General features: G+C 38.1%; 1 long non-coding RNA gene and 4 pseudogenes across 19 annotated transcripts in view; all 5 read right to left on the bottom strand.

Annotated features, from left to right (window-relative positions):
- Positions 1 to 18360, bottom strand: part of LOC106800532 (uncharacterized) — a 36942-nt gene that overhangs the window by 14877 nt on the left and 3705 nt on the right. For 6 of the 19 annotated variants that reach the window (XR_015551592.1, XR_015551580.1, XR_015551588.1 and 3 more), the window contains exons 2-12: positions 17437 to 17558; positions 16645 to 16747; positions 15334 to 15421; positions 13954 to 14068; positions 12270 to 12522; positions 5195 to 5328; positions 4675 to 4865; positions 3418 to 3542; positions 2675 to 2775; positions 1589 to 1704; positions 1155 to 1260 (exon numbers count right to left, since the gene is read on the bottom strand). This is a non-coding gene — a long non-coding RNA (uncharacterized LOC106800532). The other 13 variants (XR_015551583.1, XR_015551586.1, XR_015551593.1 and 10 more) reach the window with 12 other exon arrangements.
- LOC147917621 (small nucleolar RNA SNORD116) lies at positions 2666 to 2747 on the bottom strand (annotated as a pseudogene).
- LOC147917622 (small nucleolar RNA SNORD116) lies at positions 4441 to 4522 on the bottom strand (annotated as a pseudogene).
- On the bottom strand, positions 14969 to 15051 carry LOC147917623 (small nucleolar RNA SNORD116; annotated as a pseudogene).
- LOC147917624 (small nucleolar RNA SNORD116) lies at positions 17129 to 17209 on the bottom strand (annotated as a pseudogene).

The raw sequence follows: 18360 nt of genomic DNA on the forward strand, positions 1-18360 counted from the left end.
TTCTGTCTTTGACCAAGGGGTGAAGGACACCTGAGGAGGTTTGTCTACAGCCTCAGGTAGTTTTATTTTCAGTGGTAATTGTTTAATATTCTCTTCAGAGTAGAAAGGCAGTTCAGGGCCGGCCCCATGGCTTAGCGGTTAAGTGCGCACGCTCCGCTGCTGGCGGCCTGGGTTCGGATCCCAGGCGCACACTGACGCACCGCTTCTCTGGCCATGCTGAGGCCGTGTCCCACATACAGCAACTAGAAGGATGTGCAACTATGACATACAACTATCTACTGGGGCTTTGGGGGAAAAAAAAAAGGAGGAGGATTGGCAATAGATGTTAGCTCAGAGCCGGTCTTCCTCAGCAAAAAAAGAGGAGGATTAGCATGGATGTTAGCTCAGGGCTGATCTCCCTCACAAAAAAAAAACAAAAACAAAAAACAAACAAACAAAAAATAAAGAAAGGCAGTTCAGGCAGAGAATTAGTAAAAGGTGAGTACTCAGGGAAAAAAGGACAAGGGAGGCAGTAGGAGTTATATCTGTAGTGATGTCCCTTTGTGTGACTCACTTTATTGAGACATTCACTTTATTGCAGGGGTGTGGAACCAAACCTGTAATAGCTCCCAGGTATGCCTGTACCCAAGTGCGAGTTCCCTAGGATCTGTTTACTACAAGTGTATTTATGCTGCTAGCTAAGCACTCAAAGAGTTGTAATTTGACCCGCAAATTGGCTATGTATAGACCACCGTAGAATTCAATTTCTCTAATGCATGCTATCAGTTTTGCTTTCCAATACCACAGTTCTTGCTGGTACCACACAAATAAAAACACTGATCTCCCTCCGTATATATTTTGCTTAGGGTAAACATCTGTGCTGGAACTCAGGTTCACAGAAGTGATTATGTAACTCATTTTGTTCATATTTTTCAATGAGATCAATTATTACAGTAATCATTAATAGACACAAGTTTCTAAAATGCCTCACAAAGTAAAAAAAACTGAGCACTCCAAAGTTCATCACTCTGGGACATACTTATCCACCCTATTCAGTTATGAAGACCAGCCCCCACATCAATGATCCATTTTTCACAGCTGGCTATCATATACAGTGTTTATGGTAATTTGAGTATTATATAATCCCTAGAAGTATTATATAAATGCTTACCCACCTAAGAAGTCCCACTGGCCCTTGAAGATGGGCCTTTCCTTCATGTCTTATCTCAAGGGAAAGGAATAAACATTTTCATATGAAACCTGAGCTTTGTTCTTGTTGACCTATGGAAATAGAGTAAAAATACAGAATGATGAGATGTATACATGTCCATTTATCAAAAGTGCACAAGACAGGAAAGTTTATTATGTACCTTCATATCAAATATACTTATATTACTTTCCTGGGATGTTTCTGATGCTATTGAAAGGGAGAAAGCATAAAAATCTCAGAAATAAAGGAGATAAAATATCAGATGACTCACCAGATTAATTAATAACTCACATTGTCTGGATTAACAGATATATCACAAAACAAATTATCCACTTGATTACAGAAAAATATAATAAAAATAAGCCTTTAAGAGTAAATTTATTTAAAACTGCTTATTACCTTTGGAGAGCATTGTTTTGTTTCATCCCAGAAAAAGGAACAGGCAAAAGTGACAAAATCAGCACTTATTTGCTATGGTGGTGAGTGTTTCATGCTATTCCAAAATCACTTCCATTCTACAAGGCACAGAGGAAATTAAGGAAGTTGTGAAACAAAACCTTCCCAATTGAATGTTTATTGACAACAATAAGGAGTCAACCTTATTCAACCTTCAAGTGAATAGACAGTCACTTGATCATCTATGTAACTAGTAAAACTATGCTTGTTCCTTGGAAAAGGGTAGTATAGAAAAACAATTTTTCTAAGACTTTGGTCTCAAAGTTGATCCAAAGGCCCCTCTGAGCATCACTCACTGAAATTATAACTTCTCTCTAAACACATAAACACATTGAAAGAATATGAATATTAGCCAATGATATCCACATAAAATTCCAAGAATTGGAAATTTAACTATTTCTTGTTAAAAATGTTTAATAAAGTATCTAATTTACTCCATCATCATATATCTAAAAAATTTCTCCCTGAGTGAGAGGAAAAAGAAAAAAAAAGTGTTCTAATCTCTGAGACTGGGTTAGCAAGCAAATTAAAGCATATAATAAAAGAATTCAATGAATACAATCTGTCCTTCAATTTTCCTTCAATATTCAATTGAAATTGATATTCATATATCTCTTCAATATTTCTTTTGCTCAAGAGATAAATGACAAGCAAAAACTAATTTCTTTCTAATTGACTATGTAATAGACCTAAACATGCTGATCCTCACAAAAGACGTGACATTTAAGGAAATGTGTGAATGGCTCAAGTGTAGGCACACCCATTTTCTGCAGTGTTTACTACTCATTTACTGGTTCTCCCCGGTCTGTTTACTGTGGGTGCATGGATGCTGCCAGCCAAGCACTCAAAGAACTGCCATGTCATACCACCACGGTTATTTATAGCTTCTGTACAATTCATTTCTTCTAGTATATGCCAGCATGTTAATTTTCCAACACCACAGTCCCTCTTTTTCAGTATCACTTGCTGACCAAACTGAATTTCCCTCCATATTTTTTGCATAATATTTTCCCTTGTGCTGGACCTCACCTCATAGAAGTGATTTTCTCACTCATTTTGTTCAGATTCCAATGAGACCCACTTTTGAAGTCATCCTTGATCCAGGCACATTTGTAAAAGGGAGGTTGAATCTGAAATATGTGGCAGACACTGAGCACTCAGGATTCCGTCTCCCTGGGACACACTGACACACTTTATTCAATCACGGAGACCAGCCACCTACTGTCAGTGATCCAGCCTCATAGCTGACTTGTATAGCCAAAGTCTTGTGATTGGAGTGTTATGGTTCCCTGAGGGGAATGTCAGCATCTTCAGGACAAAATGCTTACCAGCATGAAAATTACCACTGGCCCTTGAGGATGGGAGGCAGAATTATTCCCAACACTTTCCTTCATTTCATAGCTCAAGGGGAAGGAATAAAAGCTTTTATATGAAACCGAGTTCTTGGTGCATGTCGATCTACTGGCATAGGGTAAAATTATGGAAAGGTGAGAAGTACACATGCTCATCTGTTAACCATGTACAATACAAGAAGTTTACTAGACACAAGTATATAAAAATACTATTTCTCTAGTAGGATCTTCTGATGTTATTCAAAACAGAGAAAGCATAAAAATCCCGCGAAAAAGTACACAGAAGCCTCAGATAACCCAGATTATTAAGGTCTCACATTGTTTGGATTAAGAGATTCTTCACAAAACCACTTGTAATCTTGTTTGCTAAAAATAAATAATAGAAATAACCCAGGAAAATGCATTTATTAAAAATGTTACCTCTGCAATGTTAACTCTGGAGTGTACTGTTCTGATCATTCCTGTAGAAGGGAGCTGGTACAAGTGACACAATCAGCAGTTCATTGGAACAGTGGTGGGATTTCCAACCAACTCCAATATTGACTCTAATTTATAAAATATATTGGAAAATTAGGGAATTTGACAAACAATACCATCATAACTGAAAGTTTACTAATAATAGGTTATATAGAATAAAACATAGATATTCACTTGACTGTATAACAAGAAAAATTATGCTCGCTACTTGGAACAGGGTAGCATTGAAGGTCATAGCATCTTGGTCTCAAAGTTTCCCCAAAGGCCTTCCTCAGCATCAGGCATTAAAACTAGGATCACTAACTATGAAACATACTAATAAAATATGAATATTAGGCAATGAAATCTACCTGAAATACCAAAAATTGGAAATGTAATCATTTTATAATTAAAAATGTTTAATATAGTATCTACTTGAATCCATAACTTAAATGTCTAGAACATTTTTCTTTGGGAAACTTTCTCAGGGGAAAAGAAAAAACTGTTCCAATTCCTGTGACTTGGTCAGCAAGGAAATTAAAACATATTTTAAGACATTTTCACAAATAGAAACTATTCTTCAATTTTGATGTTTCTTTTACTTAAGAGATAAATAAGTAAACACTTATATCTTCTGCCTTGACTACCTAATTGACCTTAATAGATGGCTCCTCACTTGGAAGATTTTGGCACCTAAGAAAAATGTGTGACCAGTTCAAAGGCAGGTGTAACCATTTACCCCTGTCTCTCTACTCATGTGCTGGTTCTCCAGGGTCTGATTACTATGAGTGAATGAATGCTGCCAGCCAAGCACTGAAAGAGTTGCCATGTCATCCCTAAATCAGACAGTTATCGACCTCTATACAATTCATTTCCCCTACCGTATGCAATCAGGATGGCGTTCAATTACTCTAGTCCCTATTGGTACCACCAGCTAAACAAACTGAACCCCTCTCCCCATTTCTGTCTAGCATGGCCCCTTGTGCTGGACCTCAGCTCACAGAAGTGATTTTGTCACTCATTTTGTTCAGATTCTAACAAGATCCATTTTTGAAGTCATCACTGATCCAGGCACATTTGTACAAGGGATTATGATCCTGAGATATGTCACAGACACTGAACACTCAGGATTCCATTACCCTGGCACATATTTAACATGGAGACCAGTCATCACAGTCAATGATCCAGCCTCATAGCTGACCAGCATAGCCAGAGTCTTACTGTCATAGAGTGTTACAATGTGCTCAGAGGAATGCAGTATCTCCAGGACAAAATGCTTACTGGTGTTAGAATTCCTACTGGCTCTTGAGGATGAGATAGAATTATTCCCAATACTTTCCTTCTTGTCACATCTCAAGAGGAGGGAATGATTTTTTTTTTCATATGAAACCAAGGTCTTAGTTCACATCAATCTGCGGAAATAGAGTGAAAATACGGAAATATGAGAAGTATACACGTCCATTTGTCAACCATGGAAAAGACTGGATGGTTCACCACATATCCGCACATAAGATATACTAATTTATTACTCTACTAGACTTTTTCCATCATTACTCAGAAAAGAGGAAGTGCAAAATTCCTAGAAATAAATGAGACAGAAGCCTCTGATGACTCGCCAGATTATTAATATCTCACACTGTTTAGATTTATAGACTTTTCACAAAGCTAATTACATTATTGATTACTTAAAAAAACAAAAATAATCCATGAAAAATAAATTTATTAAAAATTGTAATGTTACCTCAGGATATCAGTGTTCTGATCATTTCCAGCAAAAGAAATTTGTACAAGTGACAACATCAGCACTTCCAATGTTGTGGTAGGAAAGAATTGCAATGTCATTCCAGTTGTCAGCCAGGCAATGTCATTTCAAAGCTACAAAGCATGGAGAAGTTAGGGAAGTTGAAGAAGAAAACCTTCCTAATTGAATGTTTATTATTAACAAGTTACAAGAAATTAACCATAGATATGCACTTGACAATCTACAAGACAAGAAAATTATACTCAGTGCCTGAAACAGAGCAGTATAGAAAGTCATTTTTTATAAGACATTGGTGTCAAAGTTTCCCCAACAGTCCCACTGAGCATCATTCATTACAACTATAATTCCCCTCTTCTTTTTTTTTTTCCTTAATTTTTTATTTATTGCAGTAACATTGGGTTATAACATTGTATAAATTTCAGGTGTACATCATTATACTTCTATTTCTGCACAGATTACATCATGTTCACCACCCCAATACTAATTACAACCCATCTCCACACACATGTGCCGAATTATCCCTTTCACCCTCCTCCCTCCCTCCTTCCCCTCTGGTAACCACCAACCCAATCTCTGTCTCTATGTGTTTGTTTATTGTTGTTATTATCTACTACTTAATGAAGGAAATCATATGGTATTTGATGTTCTCCCTCTGATTTATTTCGCTTGGCATAATACCCGAAATGTCCATCCATATTGTCACAAATGGCTGGATCTCATCGTTTCTTATGGCTGAGTAGTATTCCATTGTGCATATATACCACATCTTCTTTATCCATTCGTCCCTTGATGGGCACTTAGGTTGCTTCCAAGTCTTGGCTATTGTGAATAACGCTGCAATGAACACAGGGGTGCATGTATCTTTACGCATTGGTGTTTTCAAGTTCTTTGGACAGATACCCAGCAGTGGAATAGCTGGATCATATGGTAGTTCTATCCTTGATTTTTTGAGGAATCTCCATACTGTTTTCCATAGTGGCTGCACCAGTTTGCACTCCCACCAGCAGTGTATGAGAGTTCCCTTTTCTCCACATCCTCTCCAACACTTGTTGTTTCCTGTCTTGTTAATTATAGCCATTCTGACGGGCGTGAGGTGATATCTCATTGTAGTTTTGATTTGCATTTCCCTGATAGTTAATGATTTAGAACATCTTTTCATGTGTCTGTTGGCCATCTGTATATCTTCTTTGGAGAAATGTCTGTTCAGGTCTTTTGCCCATTTTTAGTTGGGTTGTTAGTTTTTTTGTTGTTGAGATGCATGAGTTCTTTATATATTTTGGAGATTAAGCCCTTATCAGATGCATGCTTTGCAAATATCTTCTCCCAATTGTTAGGTTGTCTTTTCATTTTGTTGATGGTGTCCTTTGCTGTGCAGAAACTTTTTAGTTTGGTGTAGTCCCATTTGTTTATTTTTTCTATTGTTTCTCTTGCCCAGTCAGACATGGTGCTTGAAAATATGTTGCTAAGCCCGATGTGGAAGAGTGTACTGCCTATGTTTTCTTCTAGAAGTTTCATAGTTTCAGGTCTTAACATTCAAGTCTTGAATCCATTTGGAGTTAATTTTTGTGTATGGTGTAAGGTAAGGGTCTACTTTCATTACTTTGCATGTGGCTATCCAGTTTTCCCAACACCATTTGTTGAAGAGACTTTCTTTTCTCCATTGTATGTTCTTGGCTCCTTTGTCAAAGATTAGCTGTCCATAGATGTGTGGGTTTATTTCTGGGCTTTCGGTTCTATTTCATTGATCTGTGTGTGTGTTTTTGTGCCAGTACCATGCTGTTTTGGTTACTATAGCTTTGTAGTATATTCTGAAATCAGGGAGTGTGATACCTCCAGCTTTGTTCTTTTTTCTCAGGATTCCTTTAGCTAATCGGGGTCTTTTGTTGCTCCATATGAATTTTAGGATTCTTTCTTCTATTTCTGTGAAAAATGTTGTTGGAACTTTGATAGGGATTACATTGAATCTATAGATGGCTTTAGGAAGTATGGACATCGTAACAATGTTAATTCTTCCAATCCAAGAGCATGGAATATATTTCCATTTCTTTGTGTCTTCTTCAATTTCTTTCAGCAATGTTTTATAGTTTTCGGTGTACAGCTCTTTCACCTCTTTGGTTAAGTTTATTCCTAGGTATTTTATTCTTTTTGTTGCAATTGTAAATGGGATGGTATTCTTAATTTCTTTTTCTGCTACACTTTGTTGTTAGTGTATAGAAATGCAACTGATTTTTGCATGTTGATTTTATATCCTGCAACTTTACCATATTCGTCTATTACTTCTAAAAGTTTTCTGGTGGATTCTTTAGGGTTTTCTATATATAAAATCATGTCATCTGCAAATAGTGACAGTTTCACTTCTTCCTTTCCAATTTGGATCCCTTTTATTTCTTTCTCTTGCCTGATTGCTCTGGCTAGGACTTCCAGTACTATGTTAAATAGGAGTGGTGAGAGTGGGCATCCTTCTCTGGTTCCTGTTCTTAGAGGGACAGCTTTCAGTTTTTCACCATTGAGGATGATATTAGCTGTGGGTTTCTCATATATGGTCTTTATTATGTTGAGGTACTTTCCTTCTATACCCATTTTATTCAGAGTTTTTATCATAAATGGATGCTGTATCTTGTCAAATGCTTTCTCTGCATCTATTGAGATGATCATGTGATTTTTATTCTTCATTTTATTAATGTGGTGTATCACATTGATTGATTTGCGCATGTTAAACCATCCCTGCATACCTGAAATAAATCCCACTTGATCACGGTGTACAATCTTTTTAACGTATTATTGTATGCGATTTGCTAGTATTTTGTTGAGGATTTTGCATCGATGTTCATCAGTGATATTGGCCTGTAGTTTTCTTTTTTTGTCTTGTCCTTGTCTGGTTTTGGTATCAGGGTAATATTGGCTTCGTAGAATGAGTTAGGGAGCTTCCCCACCTCCTGAATTTTTTGGAAGACTTTGAGAAGCATAGGTATTAAGTCTTCTTTGAATGTTTGGTAGAATTCACCAGGGAAGCCGTCTGGTCCTGGACTTTTATTTTTGGGGAGGTTTTTGATTACTGTTTCGATCTCCTTACTGGTGATTGGTCTATTCAAATTCTCTACTTCTTTGGAAGGTTGTATGATTCTAAGAATTTATCCATTTCTTCCAGATTGTCGAATTGGTTGGCCTATAGCTTTTCATGGTATTCTCTTATAATCTTTTGTATTTCTGAGGTGTCTGTTGTAATTTCTCCTCTTTCAATTCTAATTTTACTTATTTGTGCCTTCTCTCTTTTTTTCTTGGTGAGTCTAGCTAAAGGTTTGTCAATTTTGTTTATCTTTTCAAAGAACCAGCTCTTGGTTTTACTAATTTTTTCTATGGTTTTTGTGGTCTCTATTTCATTTATTTCTGTTCTGATTTTTATTATTTCCATTCTTCTACTTATTTTGGGCTTGATTTGTTCTTCTTTTTCCAGTTCCTTTAGGTGCATTGTTAGATTGTTTATTTGAGATTTTTCTTGTTTGTTGAGACAGGCCTGTATGGCTATAAACTTCCCTCTGAGAACCGCTTTTGCTGTATCCCATAAATTCTGGCATGTCGTATTTTCATTTTCATTTGTCTCCAGGTATTTTTTGATTTCTTCTTTGATTTCTTCGTTGACCCAGTCTTTGTTCAGTAGCATTTTGTTTATTCTCCACGTATTTGTGGCTTTTCTGATTTTCTTCCTATAGTTGATTTCTAGTTTCTTAACGTTGTGGTCAGAAATGATGCTTGGTATTATTTCAATTTTCTTAAATTTATGGAGGCTTGTTTTGTGGCCTAATACGTGATCAATCCTGGGGAATGTTCCATGTGCATTTGAAAATAACGTGTATTCTTCGGTTTTTGGATGGAATGCTCTGTATTTATCTACTAGGTCCATCCGTTCTAGTGTATCATTTAAGGCCAATGTTTCCTTATTGATCTTCTGTTTGGATGATCTATCAGTTGGTGTAAGTGGAGTGTTAAAGTCCCCTACTATTATTGTGTTATTGTCTATTTCTGTTTTTATGTCTGTTAATAATTGCTTTATATATTTAGGTGCACCTACATTGGGTGCATAGATATTTACAAGTGTTATATCCTCTTGTTGGATTGTTCCCTTGATCATTATGTAATGCCCTTTTTTGTCTCTTTTTACAGTTTTTGTTTTAAAGTCTATTTTGTCTTATATGAGTACTGCTACCCCAGCTTTCTTTTCATTGCCATTTGCATGGTGTATCTTTTTCCATACCTTCACTTTCAGTTTGTGAGTGTCTTTAGGTCTGAAGTGTGTCTCTTGTATGCAGCATATAAATGGGTCTTATTTTTTTTATCCAATCAGCCACCCTATGCCTTTTAATTGGAGCATTTAGTCCATTGACGTTTAAAGCAGCTATTGATAACTATGGACTTACTGCCATTTTTTAACTTTCATTTCTCAGTTTTTTAGTAGTCCTTCTCTGTTCCTTTCTTCTTCTATACAGAATTGATGGTCTCTTTAGTTTGACCTCTGTCTGAAAGCTCTACTCTTTAACTGCCCTCCTCCCTCCTTTTATGTTTTTGATATCATATCTAACCTCTTTTTTGTGCATTTGTATCCATTACCCTCTTATCATGGAAATAGATAATTTTTCCTATTTGTGGTCTTCTCTTTTTCGCTTAAATCAGTCCCTTTAACATTTCCTGTAGCACTGGTTTCTTGCTGACGAACTCCTTTAATTGTTGCTTCTCTGGGAAATTTTTGATCTCTCCTTCCATTTTGAATGATAACCTTGCTGTGTAGAGTATTCTTGGCTGTAAGTTTTTTCCTTTTAGCACTTTAAATATATCTTGCCACTCTCTTCTAGCCTGTAAGGTTTCTGCTGAGAAGTCAGCTGATAGTGCCATGGGGTTTCCTTTGTATGTAACTTGACTTTCTCTTGCGGCTTTTAGGATTCTCTCTTTATCTTTTTTTTTTTTTTAAAGATTTTATTTATTTATTTATTTTCCCCCAAAGCCCCAGTAGATTGTTGTATGTCATAGCTGCACATCTTTCCAGTTGCTGTATGTGGGACGCGGCCCCAGAATGGCTGGAGAAGCGGTGTGTCAGTGCATGCCCAGGATCCGAACCCGGGCCGCCAGCAGCAGAGCGGCATGCTTAACCGCCAAGCCATGGGGCTGGCCTCTCTTTATCTTTAATTCTGGACATTTTGATTATGATGTGTCTTGGTGTGGGCCTCTTTGGGTTTATCTTGTTTGGGGCTCTCTGTGCTTCCCGTACCTGTTTCCTTCCTTAGGTTAGGGAAGTTTTCATCTATTATTTCTTCAAATAGATTCTCTGCCCCCTTGTCTCACTTTTCTCCTTCCGGGACACCTATAACATGGATGTTTGTGTGCTTGATGTTGTCCCAGAGGTCCCTTAGACTGTCCTCACTCTTTTCAATTCTTTTCTCTTTTATCTGTTCAGGTTGGGTAATTTCTTCTAGTCTTTCATCCAGCTTGCAGATCCGTTCTTCTGTATCCTCTACTCTGCTTTTGAGTCCCTCTAATGAATTTTTCATTTGCAGTATTGTATTTTTCATTTCTGATTGGTTCTTTTTTATATCTTCCATTTCTTTGTTGACATTCTCACTGAGTTCATCTATTCTTCTCCCCAGAGCAGCGAACATCCTTAACACTCTTTGTTTGAACTCTCTGTCAGGTAGGTTGCTCATTTCTGTTTCACTTAGTTCCTTTTCTGGGGTTTTGTCCTGTTCCCTTACTTGGAATGTATTCCTTTGCCTCCTCATTTTTCCTCTTTCCCTGTGCTTGTGTCTACCTATCAGGTAGGTCAGCTACGTCTCCTGCTCCTGGATAGGTGACCTTATGTAAGTGGTGGCTTAGGAGGCCTGCAGTGTGCTTCCCTCAGTTCTCAATGTTCCAGGGGTGACCCCTATGTGGGTGACATGTGTCCTTCTGTTGTGGCCTGTTTGCTCTCCCTGTAGGCGCCCAGGGAGGCCCAGTTATGCTCCTGGCCAGTTGTTGTAATGCTCAGCTACTTGTACTTGTTGTGGGCCCTTCAGTCTCTTTATCAGGTGTGGGTGCCCCAGCACAGTAGGCTGCAAGTTCTAATACCACATTTGTGTTGCAGTATTTCTTTTAAGTGAGTAGGCCCCCAGCGTGGCAGGTTGTTAGGCTTAGGGGCTTACAATTGCTATAAGCCTCCAGCCTTTATGTCTCTTGTCAGCTCTCTAAGGATTGCATCTGGGTGGGGCTGGCCTCAGGCACAGGAGCACCCAATTGTTTCAGGCTTTGGAAGGTGGGGCAAACCCCCTATGTGGGTCTTTGAGAAGCACAAGTCTTCTAAAGCTGACAAGCCCTGCCGCCCACAGGTCCACACACACAGTCAACATAGTCCTGCCCTGTGTGCGTGCCCCAACGTCCTGAAGCGGACCCGGTCTCTCCACGGCGGGAGCCCCACACACTCCACCACTGCCCCACACTCTCCACCCACTCCTTGTGCACGTCCTGCCCCGCTAAAGTTGGCTCAGTTGTCAGGCAGCAGACAATCCAGTCACCAATCTACGCAGGCCCATAAGTTGCATGAAGGCTTGTTGTTGGGTGGGGCCATTCTCTAGGGTGGGTTGCCTGCCCTGGCTGAGCTGCATTAAATCGGTGTTCTAGCGGGTGGGGCAGAACCTGGGCTAGCAGGCCTCAGGGAGTACTCCAATGGCGTCTGTGTCAGCACGCCCACACAATGGCCGCCACCAATGTCCCAGTCCCTGGAGAGGTCTCACCTCTCACCAAGATGCACTCAGGGCCTATTAGGCGAGTCTCTTTTCGCCACAGCACTGTGCACCTTTCTTTCGGGTGATTTTAGGTTGCTTTCTGAAACGGGTGAGTTTGCACGTGGGCCCTTTAAGAGCCAGTTTTAATTTCTTTGTGAACCAGCTTTTCTGGGGGTAGTCCCCAATGTTTTAGTAGCAGGCAAAGTCAGATATTATGCCACTCGTCTCCATTGTGCTGTGTCCACAGAATGCCCACAGCGGGGGCGCTCCCCGGCTCAGGGCCCCACGCCTCCAGGGAGGCTGCGTACCTGTGGGCTGCTCCCGGCGGCCGTGAGGCACTGCAGCTTGTGAAGGCGGTGTTTTTCCTCTCCAGAAGGGAGTTTCTGCCTCTTCTACCTCAATTAGGATTGTCCATTGTTGCAGGAGTTCCTCTTATCCTGTTTTCAGTTCTGTCTCAGGGGTAATTTTTCCATGAGTAGTTGTAAATTGGCTGTGTCCGTGGGAGGAGGTGAGTTCAGAGTCTGCCTACGCCGCCATCTTGACTTCCTCTCTATAATTCCCCTTTAAATACAATGAAATAAATGAAATTGGCTGAAGAAATATTAGCCAAAGAAATCCCCCTTGAAAACCAACAACTGGAAATTTAATTATTTCACAATTGAAAAATATTTTATATAGCATCTACCTCATTCCCTCACTCAAATGTCTAGAAAATTTGCCCCTGGATGACAGGGGGAAAAAAAAACTATTCCATTTCTTGTGACTTTATCAGCAACTAAATTAAAACACACTGTAAAACATTCACAGGAATAAAAAGTACTGTAAAATTTCCATATATTTCTTTTACTTAAGAGATAACTGCCAAGTAAAGATGATAACTTCTTTAAAATAGGCTATCTAATAGGCCTCAATAGACTGCTTCTCATGCAGAAGATTGCAGTATCTAAGGGAATGGTGTAAATGACTCAAGGGTAGGCACAACTATTTTCTGCAGCATTCACTACTCATGTGCTGGTTGTCCATGGTCTGTTTACTATGAGTGTATGGATGCTGCCAGCCAAGTATATAAAATGTTGCCATTTACCCCACAATTAGGTATTTACAGACAACTGTACAATTAATTTCCCTTAATTTATGCAATCAGGTTAGCTTTCAAACACCCCAGTCCCTGTTGGTACTGCTACCTGACCAAATGAACTCTCCACACAGTTTTTGCCTTGTATGATCCCTGTGCTGGAGCTCAGCTCACAGAAGTAATCTGCCATTCATTCTGTTTAGATGTCTAACAAGATCCATTTTTTTTAATTCATCATTGATTCAGGCACGTTTATAAAATATATCTTTAGAATGAGATACGTGGCAGACACGGAGCACTCAGCGTTCTCACCCGGGGACACACTGACCCAAACTATTCAATCATAGAGACCAGTTATCACAGTCAGTGACCCAGCTCCATGGCTGACTAGCATAGCCAGATTCTTATTGCCACTGGAATGTTATGATTCCCTAAGAGGAATGTCAGTATTTTCAGGACAAAATGCTTACTGCTGTAAGAATTCCCACTAGCCCTTGAGGATGTGAGGCAATTCACACTGTTTTCCTTCATGTCACATATCAAGGAGAAGGAATAACTCTTCCATATGAAACCTAGTTCTTGGTCCACATCAACTTGTGGAAAAAGTATAAATGTGGAAAGATGAAAGGTAATCATGTCCGTTTGTCAAAACTATATCAGACAGGAGGATTCACTATATACCTTTATGTAAAACGTACTAATTTATTACTCCTCTAGGATGTTTCCAGTTATTCAAAGTAGAAAAAGTGTAAAATTTTAAACATAAAGGAGACTGAAGCCTCAGATATCTCAACAGATTAACATTAATAATATTGTTTGTATTAACTGATTCTTCACCAACTCAATTAAATTTTTGATTACTTAAAAAATAATAAAAATAACCCAGAAATATAAATTCACTAAAAATCGGATGTTACCTCAGGAAAGTATTGTTTTATTCCTTCCCATATAAAGGAGGTGGTACAAGTGACAAAATCAACAGTTCATTGGTGTGGTGATGAGATTCGAAGGAATTCTAATAGCACATCCAATCTACAAAGTACATGGGAAATTAGGCAAGTTGTAAAATAAAATTTTCCTAATGGAATATTTAGTTATAAGAATTCATAATTGATATTCATTAGACCATATGATGACAAGAACAATTATGCCCACAAATTTGATCACAGTAGTAAAGAAATAATTTTTTCTAAGATATGTGTCTCAAAGTTTTCCCAACACACTCACTGCAAAATCATTTATTATAACTAGGATGTCTCTTTAAACACAGAAATCTTGAGAATATATGAAAGTGGCCAATGAAATCCATGAAAAATCTAAGAATTTGAAATATAATCATTTCACATCTAAAAATGTTTAATGTAGCATGTAGTTGAAGCCAGCACTCCAATGTATATGAAATCGCTTCCTCAGTTTATAGAAAAAATGAAAAATAAAGAAACAAGTGTTCCAATCCTAGTGACTAGGTTGGGAACCAAATTAAAATACACTGTGAAGAGTTCATGTAGAGTATCTACTCTTTAATTTACATAAACTTAATAGAAAAGGAGAAATAAAAGTTCATGATATCTTTGGATTTTGACAACCTAATTACACTAGAGAGACATCGATTATCACTCAGAAGATTCTGGAAGCTCAGACAAATGTGTGAATGGCTCAAGTGTAGGCACACCCATTTCTCATGAGACTTATTATTCAAGTGGTGGTTCCCCAGGGTCTATTTAACACAGGTGTGTAGATGGTGGCAGCCAAGCACCCAAAAAGTGGTCATAGCATCCCACAATTGGTTATTTATAGACTTTTTTACAAAGCATTTCCTCTAGCGTATGCCAGCATATTAGTTTTCCAACACCATAATCCTTTTTTTTTGGTACCACTTGCTGACCAAACTAAATTCCCCTCCACATTTTTGCCTAGCATGGTCTGTGGGCTGGACTTAAGCTCACAGAAGTGATTTTTGTCACTCATTCTGTTCATATTCCAATGAGATCCATTTCTGAAGTCATCATTTATCCAGGCACGTTTATAAAAGGGGCCTTTAGAATGAGATATGTGGCAGACACTGAGCACTGAGGATTCTATCACCCGAGGCCACAATGACCCAAACTATTCAATCATGGAGGCCGATTTTCATAGTCAATGACCCAGCCTCATGGCTGACTAGCATGCCAGAGTCTCATTGTCATTGGAGTGTTAAAAGCAGTAATAAAAATAATCCTACAAAACATTTATTGAAAATTGGGATGTTATCTCTGGACTATATTGTTCTTGTCCTTCCTAGATAATAAAGCTGTTACCAATGACAAAAGCAGCCCTTCTTTGATGTGGTGGTGAGAAAGAATTTCATGTAGCAAAATGTACCTTCCATTCAACAATATGTCCAATCTACAAAGCAAAAGGAGAAATAAAAAAGTTGAGAAACAAAATCTTAATAGAATGTTAAATGATAAAAGCGTACATGAAATTCACCATAGATATTCACTTGACCACCTGTATCACCAGAATAGTTACATTTGCTCCTTGAAACATGGTTGTATACAAATTAACGTTTTATAAGACAGTAGTCTCAAAGTTCCCCAGCTCACACACCTCAGAACCATGCATTACAACTAGGATCTTTCCTAAGCACATTTGAAACACAATGATGGCATATAAAAAGTAGTCAATGAAATCTTATAAAAATGCAAGAATTTTAAATATAATGATTTCATATCTAAAAATGTTTAATACAGAATATAATTGAAGCCAGTTATCAAATGTACATGAAATTGATTCCTCAGTTGACAGGGAAAAAAAACAGAGAGAGACAACTAAACAACTGGTGAAATACTTATGACTGGGTTGGCAAGCAAATTAAAATATTCTGTGAAGACATTCCAAAGTACAGCACCTATGCTTTAATTTAATTGCTTCTCTTAATATAAAAATGAAGAATGAAAATCATAATCTCACTGGATTTTGACCATCTAATTGCCCTTAACAGACTGATTGTCATTCAGAAGATTCCAGCAGCTCAGACAAATGTGTGTAAGCATAGCCATACCCCACATTTTCACCACTCATGTGCTGGTTCTCCAGGGTCTGTTTTCTACAAGGGTATTTATGTTGCCAAGTAAGCACTCAAAGAGTTTCCATCTTATCTCAAAACTGTAGAAGTATAGACCTCTGCCTAATTCATTTCATCAAATGCATACAAGTAGGTTAGCTTTCAAGTACAGCAGTCCTTGTTGGTACCACAAATCTGAACAAATTGCACTCTCCATCCATATATTTTGCTTAGGGTGGGTGTCTGTGCTGGACTTCAGTTTCACAGAAGTGATTAGGTCACTCATTTTGTTCAGATTTTCTGAGATCAATTATTGTAGTCGTCGTCGATCCAGGCACAATTATAAAAGGGGTACTTTAAACCTCAGTTAAGCAACAGACCAAGCACTCAGGAGTGCATCACCCTTGGACGCAATGACCCACCCTATTCAGTCATGAAGACCAGAAAACACATTCAATTCCCAAGGCTCCATGTTTGAATAGCGTTTTCCGACACTTATTTTTATTGGACTATTACATTATCTCTAAGAGAAATGTCAGTATTTTCAGGACAAAATGCTTACCGATTTGAGAATGGACCTCAATGATAAGAAAGCAGACTTATTCTCAATACTCTCATTCAGTCACATCTCTTTCATATGAAACCCAATACGTGATCCATGCTACCTGTGAGAATAAAGTAAAATGTGGAAAGATGAAAAGTAAATGTGCCCATTGGTCTGCCAGGCACAAGAAAGTAGGGTTCAATAATGCACCCCCAAGTTAAATAACCTAATGTATTGCTCTCCTAAGATGTTTCCGATGTTATTCCAACAATATTCATTGTATTAGTCTCTAGTCCGCATCAGAGCAAATATTGTCAAATATTTTCTGCCAAGCAAATTAAATGTGAAACCAGACAATCAGATAATTATAGACAACTATAAAATTCATTTCCTCTAATTTATGCAATCAGGTTGACTTTTAAATACTATAGTCCCTGTTGGTACTACTACTTGACCAATTGAACTCTCTCCATATTTTTTGCATACCATGGTCCCTTGTGCTGGACTTCAGCTCACAGAAGTGATTTTGTCACTCATTTTTTCATATTCCAACGAGATCCATTTTTGAAGTCATCATTGATCCAGGCACATTTGTAAAAGGGACCTTGATCTTGAGATATGTGGCAGACACTGAGCGCTCAGGATTCTGACACTGTCAGACACAGTGACCCACAGTTTCCAATCATGGAGACCAATCATCACAGTCAATAACTCAGCCTCACAGTTGACTAGCATGGTCAGAGTCTTACTGTCATTGAGTGTTACAATGTCCTAAGTGGAATATCAGTCTTCTCAAGACAAAATGCTTACCAGTGTGAAAATTCCCACTGGACAGTGAATTTTAGATGCCAGAATTAGTCTCCATCATTTTACTTGTCAAGGTGAAAAAAAAAATTCTTTCATATGAAAACCAGTGCTGATTCTATGTTGAACTGTAAAAATAGAGCAAAAATGAGCCAAGATTTGTAACACAGACATTTACTGATCAACTAGCCTAGGGATCCCTACACTGCAGGCATTCTCACTTGCACAGCCTCAAAGTTTTCCAGACTGGAGAATCTCCTTCTGCACCTCAAGAGGCTATCAACTGGGTGACATAGGTCAGGTTACCTCAAGTTATTGAGCTGCCTGAACTAACAGGAACTCTTCATTTCTGTATTTTGGAGTCTCTCTTCCCCCAATTAGATGCATAGGCATCCTGGACTAGGAAAAACATTCTGACACCTTTGGGGGCACTAGTAGGAGCTACATGGAGGCCCATCAAAACTAGTGACCGAAACAGCACCACATAACAACTCTGACAATTAGACTGCCATTGAAATCATAGCCTACAAAAGTAGGACAAGACATTTGTATTAAACCTAAACGGGGTGCATGAGTGCTAAAAGAAAAATTTTGAATAGAATTCAGGTACGTCTAACCCAATAGCAAAAACTGTCAATGGTGAAATAAGAAATAACCTATCAAACAAGAAACAGGAAAATCATGAATAGAATGAGAAGATAAAATCAAAAGAAACCAACAAGAGATTAAACAAATGATGTTGTTATCTGAGAAGGATTTAAAAATAGTATGATAAAAATGTTTACAGTGTAACTACAAAGTATCTTAAAACAAATGGAAAAAGTAAAGAATCTCAGGTAAGTAATAAAAATTGTAAAAAAAAACAAAAAAATGAAAAAAACCAGAAAACTTTACAATAGATATAATAATCTCACTGGATAGGCTCATTAT

This window comes from Ceratotherium simum, chromosome 3, assembly GCF_057802395.1.
Source record: "Ceratotherium simum simum isolate JZ-2026a chromosome 3, ASM5780239v1, whole genome shotgun sequence".
NCBI classification, from domain to species: Eukaryota; Metazoa; Chordata; class Mammalia; order Perissodactyla; family Rhinocerotidae; genus Ceratotherium; species Ceratotherium simum.